This window comes from Giraffa tippelskirchi, chromosome 6 (genome assembly GCF_054371585.1).
Source record: "Giraffa tippelskirchi isolate mGirTip1 chromosome 6, T2T-mGirTip1v1.2.pri, whole genome shotgun sequence".
In the NCBI taxonomy this organism is placed as follows: Eukaryota; Metazoa; Chordata; class Mammalia; order Artiodactyla; family Giraffidae; genus Giraffa; species Giraffa tippelskirchi.
Window position 1 is genome coordinate 91,001,945 of NC_137280.1, and position 9,970 is coordinate 91,011,914.

The window sequence follows — 9,970 nt, forward strand, 5'->3', positions numbered from 1 at the left end:
TTGACCTGCCTCCTCTTTCTCACTCCTATTCCACTCCAGTCACACTGGCCTTCTTTGTGCCTTTCCAACACCCAAGTTGATTACCCCACAGGGCCTTTGCACTGGGCCCTGTCCCCTCTGTCAGGTACACCCTTCCTCCAGATTTCTTGATGGGTTGAACACTTACCTTATTTGAAACCTGGGGGGGGGAGTTGTTTGCTTTGGTTGTTTAATTTAATTAGTTAATTTATGGCTGTACTGGGTCTTCGTTGCTTCATGCAGGCTTTCTCTAGTTGTAGACAGCAGGGGCTACTCATTGCTGTAGCTTCTCTTGTTGCAGAGCACGGGATCGTGGGCTTCAATAGTTGTGGTGCATGGGCTTAGTTGCTCCGCGGCATTTGGGATCTTCCCAGACCAGGGATTGAACCTGTGTCCCCTGCGTTGACAGGCAGATTCTTAACCACTGGACCACCAGGAAAATGTCTGGACTCTATTTTAATGTCACTTCCTCAAAGGTATGTGCTTTAACAACATATCTAAAATAGACCTCCTCCCTTGAAACTTCCCTGGTGGTCCAGTGGTTAAGAATCTGCCTTCCAATGCAGGAGATATAAGTTCAATCCCTGGTCAAGGAACAAAGATCCCGCACAAGAGAGAGTGAGAGTGTTAGTCGCTAAGCCATGTCTGACTCTTTGTGACCCCATGGAATGTAGCCTGCCAGGCTCCTTTGTCCATGAAATTCTCCAGGCAAGGATACTGGAGTGGGTTGCCATTTCCTCCTCCAGGGGATCTTCCTGACCCAAGGATCGAACTTAGGTCTCCTGCATTGCAGGCAGATTTCTTACCATCTGGGCCACCAGTGATCCCACATGCTGCAGAGCAACTAAGCCCACAAGCCACAAGCCACCCCTTGTGCCATAACTAGACGGGGTGCAGCCAAAAATAAATAAATAAACATATTTTAATAAACAAGTAAAATAGGCCTCCTCCCTTCACTCTCAATAACACTTAAAATACATAATATGTGACATTTATTGATTTGATTGTTAGCTAATCATGTATTTCTGCTGCCCCGCAATATCAGCTCCTTGAGACCACATGTCTGTCTGATTCATTGTGGAATTCCCAGTTCCAGTAGCAGGGGCTGGCATACAGAAGGTGCTCAGGAAATGACTGTTGAATGAATGAATGAATTTAGCATACACTCTGCACTTGGTCTTGATGAAAGCTTTGGCCAGGAATCCTAGGAAACTGGAGAATTGAGAAAAGGGGCAGGGTAGGATGACTGAGTTTCATCAATGTGGCCTGGAGTGGGAGTAGGGGACTGGCAAGCCAAGGCAGTAGCCCATGAGGGTCAAGGGACACCCCCCCGCCAAGGAGTTCCGGAGGGATTGCAAGTTATCCAGGATGGCTTGAACTCAGAGTGTCAAGGAAGGGCTGAAAGTGAGGGAGAAAAAGAAAGATGGAGTTTTGAACACTAGGCTAAAGGGCTTGGTCAATAAGAAGGGCATTGGGGAGCCATGGAAGGTGTTTGAGCAGGAAGAAGAATTGACCAGTTCTGAGATGGAATGGCCCAGTTGACTGATGGGCAAAGACTGAGTTGATGGCAAGAAAGCTGAAGAGGAGGCTGGGGTTGTGGGCCCACAGGATAGCAGGGCAGCAGCTACCTGAATTCTGTCTAACTGCCTCCACCTCTTCATGGCTGTGTGTGACCTTAACCCAGTTGTTCACCTCTTTGTGCCTTGGTTTCCTCATCTCTACCCTTATTCCCATCAGAGAGTTACTGTGAGTATCCAGTGTTCTAAGTGCTCAATAACTCTTCAGCGGCCTTATTATCAGTGAGCCAGATAAGAGGCCTTGGGGAGGGAGTAAAACTGCTGGAATTCACACAAAGAAAATCAGATCACAGCAACCCCTGCCCAACCCCCGCTACCCAGGTGAGACTTCCCTGGTGGTTCAATGGCTAAGACTCTACGCTCCCAATTCGGAGGGCCCAGGTTTGATCCCTGGTCAGGAAATTAGACACTGAATGCTGTAACTGAAAACTGGCACAGCCAAATAAGTAATTATTTTTTTTAATTTAATGGGACTTATCCTGGGACCAGGGCAATGAGGAGTTACCACCCCATCTTATATTCTTCTTCTTCTTCCTCTTGTTATTTTTAATCATACGTGAAGACTTTCTAGCAAAAAAGGTTCTCCAAAAGGCAGACATAAAGGAAAAAAATATGAGGCCCCCCTGTTCCCTCCCCAGAGGAACCAGAACCATCCATGGTTTGCTTGCATACCCTGTGTTCTCTTTCCTGCTGTTTATGGACACTCTGACGACCACAGGCAAAACTATAACTTAAGGTTTTATTTTCCTATGTATATAAAGACCTCCTCTTTCTAAATCAAACATTTCTTAATGTTTAACTTTTTTCTTTTTAAGAACAAACACACAGTGCTTGCAATCAGGAAAAAAAAAAAGGCAGAGTCTTGTTTTTTTCAAGGGGGCTTCTCACAGATTTGAAATTTCAAACTGTGACATAGAAAGAGATCAAGTCATCTGGCCACTTGAGCTCCCGGAGCTGAGTTACCTCACACACTTTCCTGAAACTTTTCCTGTGAGCTTTCCGGAATGTGGGATCAATGATTAACTGAATGCTTCTGCTGCCAGGAGCAGACACAGGGCTACCGGGCCCAGGGCTGGAGCACGGAACTGTTTTCCCACAGTTCACACCTTTAGGAAAAGCGACAGAAACCAAGGTGCTTGCATGCTCAGTTGCTCAGTTCTGTCCGACTCTTTGTGACCCCATGGACTGCAGCCTGCCAGGCTCCTCTGTCCATGGGATTCCCCAGGCAAGAATACTGGAGTGGGTTGCCATTTCCTCCTCCAGAGGACCTTCCTGACCCAGGGATCAAACCCGTGCCTCCTGCATTGGCAGGTGCATTCTTTACCACTGAACCACCTGGAAAGCCCATAAACCAAGATAGTATGATCATAAAAATAGCTACATGGTCCTTGGAGGATTACCATCCTTTGTATCCTCTAAATCAACACAATCCCATAAGAATATAATGTAAGTCACATGTAATTTTTTGTAAGATTTTTTACAATTTTTTGGCTTCACTGGGTCTTCATTGCTGTTCACAGGGTTTCTCTAGTTGTGGCAAGAGGGGGGCTACTCTTTGTTGCGTTGCACAGGCTTCTCATTGAGGTGGCTTCTCTTATCGCAGAGTATGGGCTCTAGGCTGTGGGCTTCAGTAGTTGTGGTACACAGGCTTAGTTGCCCCTCCGCATGTGGGATCTTCCCTGAGCAGGGCTCCAATCTGTGTCCCTGCATTGGCAGGCGGATTCTTAACCACCGGACCACCAGAGAAACTCCCATACGTATAATTTTAAATATTCTAGTCATCACATTAAAAGGACAAAACTGGTGAAATTATAACAATTTTATTTAGCCTAATATGTCTAAAATATTATCATTTCAAAATGTAACCAGTACAAAAAGTTAAAAATGTGTTATTTCACATAAATCTTCAAAATCCAATGTGCATTTGACACTGACAACACGTCTGAATAAGGAGCCACCATATTTCGAGGGCTCAAATGCTACATGTGACCAGTGGCTACCCTATCAGACAGCCCAATTCTTAATGGTTTATCTATATTAACTCACAGAATCTTTACAAGAACTCTATTCCCATTTCATAGATGTGGAAATTTAGGCTCCAAAAGATGAAGAAACTGCTCAAAGAGTTAGCAATGGACTCAAACCCAGACTGTCTGGTTCCAAGGTGTACCCCCTTGGCCTCTATACTTCTCATCCTCAATTCCATCTGGAAGGAGCGATGCATTCACCTGTCCTGGGTTCAAGTCCTGACAGTGCCACTTACAAGCCAGGTCACTGCATGATTTGCTTAATTCCTCTGAAATTTCATATTCTTCATCTGAAAAGGGGGCAGTAGCACCTAAGCCAGAAGGTTGAAGGATCACTTGCTAGCCTAAAACCTGGAGGACACTCCACAGAGAGCCCGGCACCCCGCTGACCCATGGGTACACTTGGGCTATTTCTGCCACTGCGATTTCTCCATTCAGTGAATTCATTTGGGCCACCCAACTTTGCACATAACACATTCTTGAAATGTGTATTTGAAGCCGATTTTGCACAACTCAAACAATAGATTGCTGTGCTGTCAAGGGCACTCCATTTACAAAGAACCACACAAATTATGAAATTCCAAATTACTTCTCACCTCTTAGGTGTCATTTTCAAAGACATATTCCCAGGGTCTCGTACATGTTATTTTAAAAAGTAATTGGATTTGTCTTATTGTGTATTTTCTTGATTCTCATTACAAAAGTGATGGATGCTTGTTGCAAATAAAAAAAAAATTTGACACTTCGAGAAATATGTCATGTTGAGAGTAAAGGTGGTGTGGGGATCCACATGCAGAAATGCACATGGATGGGGTGTGTGTGCAAGGGAGTGTCAGCGAGGCCCCAGCTGTCAAAGCATCAGAATACAGAGGTTGAAAGAGACAATTAAAATAACACACAATATTCTGGAAATTTCACACATACATACACACACACACACACATAATGAACTACGTAGATGAAATTTTTTCTGAGCCATAAACAATAAAAAACAAATACTGATCAACCATGCTAGAGAAAAAATAAATTATCTTTGTAGTCTCTCTGAAGAAAATATTACAAATAATTGTCATATGATGAGTCGGTTAAAGAGTTTGTTGTTGTTTAGCCACTAAGTCATGACTGATTCTTTGTGACCCCATGGACTATAGCCTGCCAGGCTCCTCTGTCCATGGGATTTCCCAGGTAAGAATACTGGAGTGGGTAGCCATTTCATTCTCCAGAGGATCTTCCTGGCCCAGGGATCGAACCTGAGTTCCCTGAATTGCAGGCAGATTCTTTACCACTACGCTACCTGGGAAGCCCTGGTTAAAGAGTATATAGCCATAAAATGTGGGGGGAAAGTTTGGAGAGGCATGCTTGACAGTTAATTAACAAAAACACTTTGTTATTAAAAAAAAAAAAAGAGCACACCATGCTTTAGTATGTGTCGCAGAGTTGCTCTCTCCAAGGATTCTACCAAGGGACACCCTTTCCAACCAACAATATGGAGATTTCCCATACCCCAACATCTCCATTTCTGGGCATTCCCAAATTTCTTCATTTGGTTAAACTGAGGGAGGGACTTAACCAGTGGTCCAGTAGTTAAGACTCTGTGCTTCCACTGCAGGGGGCACAGGTTCAACCCCTGGTTAGGGAACTAAGATGCTGTGTGCTGCTCATCATGGTCTAATTAATTAAGCTGAGGGAGAAATTGACTAGGTTGTGAAAAGCACACACATCCTCCAATCATGTCCATTTCCTCCACAACTAAACATACTTTCACCCAGCATATGCCTCTGCAGGTCCAACTGAAGGTCAAGATTCGGGCATGAGCTTCCCCTCCGTTCACTCTCCACCCTGTTCACTAAACCCCAGCCAAGGTGGCCTATAGATTCCTGCAATATACCCAGCCCCCTCCCACCTCAGGACCTTTACACATGCTGCTCTCTCTACCTGCACCTTGTCACCTTGTTGTTGTTATTCAGCTGCTCAGTCATGTCTGACTCCTTGTGACCCCGTGGACTGCAGCACCCCAGGCCTCCCTGTCCTTCACCATCTCCCACAGTTTGCTCAAACTCATGTCCATTGAGTCAGTGATGCCATCCAACCATCTCATCCCCTGTTGTCCCCTTGTCCTCCTGGCTTCAATCTTTCCCAACATCAGAGTCTTTTCCAGTGAGTTGGCTTTTTGCATCAGGTGGCCAAAGTATTGAAGCTTCAGCTTCAGCATCAGTCCTTCCAATGAGTATTCAGGGTTGATTTCCTTTAGGATTGACTGGTTTGATCTCCTTGCTGCCCAAGGGACTCTCAAGAGTCTTCTCCAGCACCACAGTTGGAAAGCATCAATTCTTCAGCACTCAACTTTCTTTATTGTCCAACTCTCACATCTATACATGACTACCAGAAAAAACATAGCTTTGACTGGACAGACCTTTGTCAGCAAAGTGATATCTCTGCTTTTTAATATACTGTCTAGCTTTCTCACAGCTTTTCTTCCAAAGAGCAAGTGTCTTTTAATTTCATGGCTGCAGTCACCATTTGCAGTGATTTTGGAGCCCAAGAAATAAAGTTTGTCACTGTTTCCATTTTTTCCCTAAGTTGTTCCTATTCATCCTTTGGAGAGACCCCCTACCCCTGGGAGGTCCTTGTTTTCCCTTTTGTAATAATATTACCCCCTTTATATGATTTCTATCTGGATCAAATGAGATATGCAGTTCAAAACACTTGACACAGTGTTTCAGAAAGTGTCAAGACTTCAGTTCAATGGGGTTTCCCTGGCCTCCAGTGGTTAGGACTCATAGCTTTCACTGTCATGGCCCCAGGTTCCATCCCTGTAAAGGAACTAAGATCCCACAAGCCACAAAATGCGGCAAAAAAAAAACTTCAGTTCGAGAGACATCTCATCCATGAAGCCCTCCCTGACAACCCTACCCACATCTGGTTACCATGTGTTATCCTTTCTCATGGATCTCTCAACTTCTCTTTTTGGTACATACCATAAATATAATTAAATAATTACTTGTGCTATCATCTGCTTCTTGTTTCTCTTTCAGATTAAGACCATGACTCCAGAAGGGCAGAAATGGTACCCAGCACCATGCCTACCAGATAGGAGGTGTTTGATCCATGTCTGTCCAATTAATGAATGGATGGGTCAAATGGGCTCCGTCTTTGACTCAATTACTAAAATGTCAGAGGTTGCACTTCTTATCACTGTTATCACCACATCCATTTTTCCCCCTTTTCACACCTTTCTATAAAGGTGAAGAATAAAATGCATTCGTGTTCACATCATGGGACAACAAAGCTATCTATATCTACCCAGACAGACCAAGATGGTTACAAAGCTCAAACTAAACTTTGAGGTAGGCAGCGCCTCCATGTGATTGCTGGGAATCTTTGTTTTTCTGTTCATCATGTTTAGTCGCTAAGTCGCCTCAGAGACTTTTGCGAACCCATAGACAGTGGCCCACCAGGCTCCTCTGTCCATGGGATTTCCCAGGCATGAATACTGGAGTGGGGTGCCATTTCCTTCCCCAGGGCATCTTCTCAGGTCAGGGATCAAACTGCGTCTCCTGCATTGGCAGGCAGAAACTGCCAAGCCACCAGGGAAGCCCTCTGCTCATCTACAAATGCCAAAATTCAATACTCACAGGCTGTATCTCTGTCCCTTCAGGTTGACTCTCACCCTCCCCTCCTGCTCTGTGCCCTGACAGGCTAACTGCCTGACCGGCTCCCTTCCTTTCCTTGCCTTCTGGCACTGGAAGCTAGAGACTCCAGTAGGAGATGGGGAGGGAGGAGGGGAGTGAGGGCAGGGTCTTTATCCTCCTCTTCCTAAACACAGGCTGGATCTGGCGACTCAATTTTATCGCACAGGATGTGGCGGCTGAAGTGACGCTCTGGGACTTTCAAGGGTTGGTCATGAAACGATAGAACTTCCACCAGACTTTCCTTCTCTTGGGCTGCCTGCCCTGGCGAGGCCAGCTGCCAGGTTGGGCGTATCAAGCTCAAGTCAACCTAGGTAGGGTGGAACTGAGGCGTCCCGCCAACAACCAGCACTCACCTGCCAGTCACGTGTGAGTGAGCCTCCTCGGAAGCGAGATCCTTCAGCCCCAGTCAAACCTTCAGAGGAACGCAGCCCCAGTCAACATGTCGACTACAATCTTATGGAGACCCTGAGCCAGAAAGCCTACTAAAGCCGTCCCTGGGTTCCTGACCCACAAAACCTGTGTGAGCTAATAAGTGTTTCTTGTTTTAAGTCACTACGTGTGTGGTGCTAAGTCACTTCAGTCATGTCCAACTCTGTCACCCTATGAACTGTAGCCCGCTAGCCGCCTCAGTCCATGAGGATTCTCCAGGCAAGAATACTAGAGTGGGTTGCCATGCCCTCTTCCAGGGGATCTTCCTAACCCAGGGATCGAACCCACATCTCCTGCATTGGCAGGCGGGTTCTTTACCACTAGCACCACCTGGGAAGCCCTTAAGCCATTACATTTGGGGAGATAATTTGTTACACAGCAACAGAGAACTACAACACCTGGTAACAAGAGCCCCCAGTTCCCATTCTTCCTGGAACCCTTTTCCTCTACATCCTTCAGGTCTCCACTCAGATGTTACTTCTCACAGTCTTCCCTAAACTCTCTTTACCCATCCCCCTGTGGCAGTTTATTTTTCATCCTGGCATATATTATCTCCTGAAAGTAGTAAGAGTGTTAGTCACTCAGTTGTGTCCGACTACAACTCCATGGAGTGTAGCCCACCATGCTCCTCTGTCCATGGGATTTTCCAGGCAAGAATACTGGAGTGGGTAGCCATTCCCTTCTCCAGGGGATCTTCCTGACCCAGGGATCGAACCCAGGTCTCTCCCATTGCAGGCAGATTCTTTACTGTCTGAGCCACCAGGGAAGTTGCCTACCCATCACATATTTGTTTCTTCTATCTCCCCCACTAGAATGCCAGCTCTGTAGGGCAGGGATCTTTGTTTTCTGTGATGCTGTGTCCATGGTACACAGAACAGTGCCTGGCACAGAGCAAGCTCTCACTATGGTGATCATTAGGATAAGAATCTAACAGACTTGAGTTGTGTTGGGGCTGGATCAGATTCCTACCTGTTTCCTGCCTGTTCTGTGCTCACCATGATCAGGGATGGGACATAGCTGTGACCTCCCCTTCCACTGGGTAAGTAGTAGTTGGGAATTATAACGAGAGAGCCCCTCCATGCCTCCATGCCTCCCCACTTTCCTGGGATAAAATCCCAGGTTCTCTCAGCAGTCTTCAACCTTTTCTGCACCAGAGACCATTTTCCTGGAAGACAATTTTTCCACAGACGGGGTGGGGGTGGGGGGTGGTTTTGGGATGATTCATGTGCATTACCTTTAGTGTGCAATTTATTTCTATTATTATTTGCATCAGCTCCACCTCAAATCATCAGGCATCAGATCCCAGGGGTTGCGGACCACTGCTCTGTGACGCCTACAGTCCCCCATTCCTACCTAAACCCCCACCACTCAGCCACAAAGAAGGATGAACTGTTTACATTCGCTAATAGAGTAGGCTCCAGGGAGGAGTACCTAGACCCCACAAACAAAACTTTGGAGTTCCAGTAGAAAACATTAGAACATTTATATTTTTAATCATTGGGGATGTTCCCCACCCAGGAATTGAACCCCCATCTCTGGAGCCTCCTGCATTGACAGGTGGATTCTTTACTACTAGGGGGGATTCTTTACCACTAGTGCCACCTGGGAAGCCCAAGGAATATCATTATGTAATAAATACATTATCATAAAATGATCTACAGAATCTGATCATTCTCTAGTAGCTCAGTTGGGCTTCCCTTGTAGCTCTGTTGGGAAAGAATCTGCCTGCAATGCAGAAGACCCGGGTTCGATTCCTGGGTCGGGAAGATCCCATGCAGAAGGAAATGGCAACCCACTCCAGTATTCTTGCCTGGAAAATCTCATGGACAGAGGAGCCTGGCAGGCTACAGTCTATGGGGTTGCAAGAGTCGGACACCACTTAGCGACTAAACCACCACCACAGAATCTGAGTATAACTGTATTTGTATATAATTCATAAACAAACACTCTTTGGGGAATTGAGCTTCCACATTTTTACTGATGGAGGTGCACGTTAAACAATTTGAGGGGTGTCATTTATCCGAACACAATTTTGCCACCCCCAGAGGACATTTGGCAACTTCTGGAGACATTTTCAGTTACCACGACTGGGGCAAGGGTGCCACGGGCATCTAGTGGGTTGAAGCCAGGGATGCTGCTAAACATCCTACAATGCACAGGGCAGGCCCCCAGAATCACCCAGCCCTAAGTGCCAGTAGTGTTGAGGTTGAGAAGCCCTGGCTTAAAG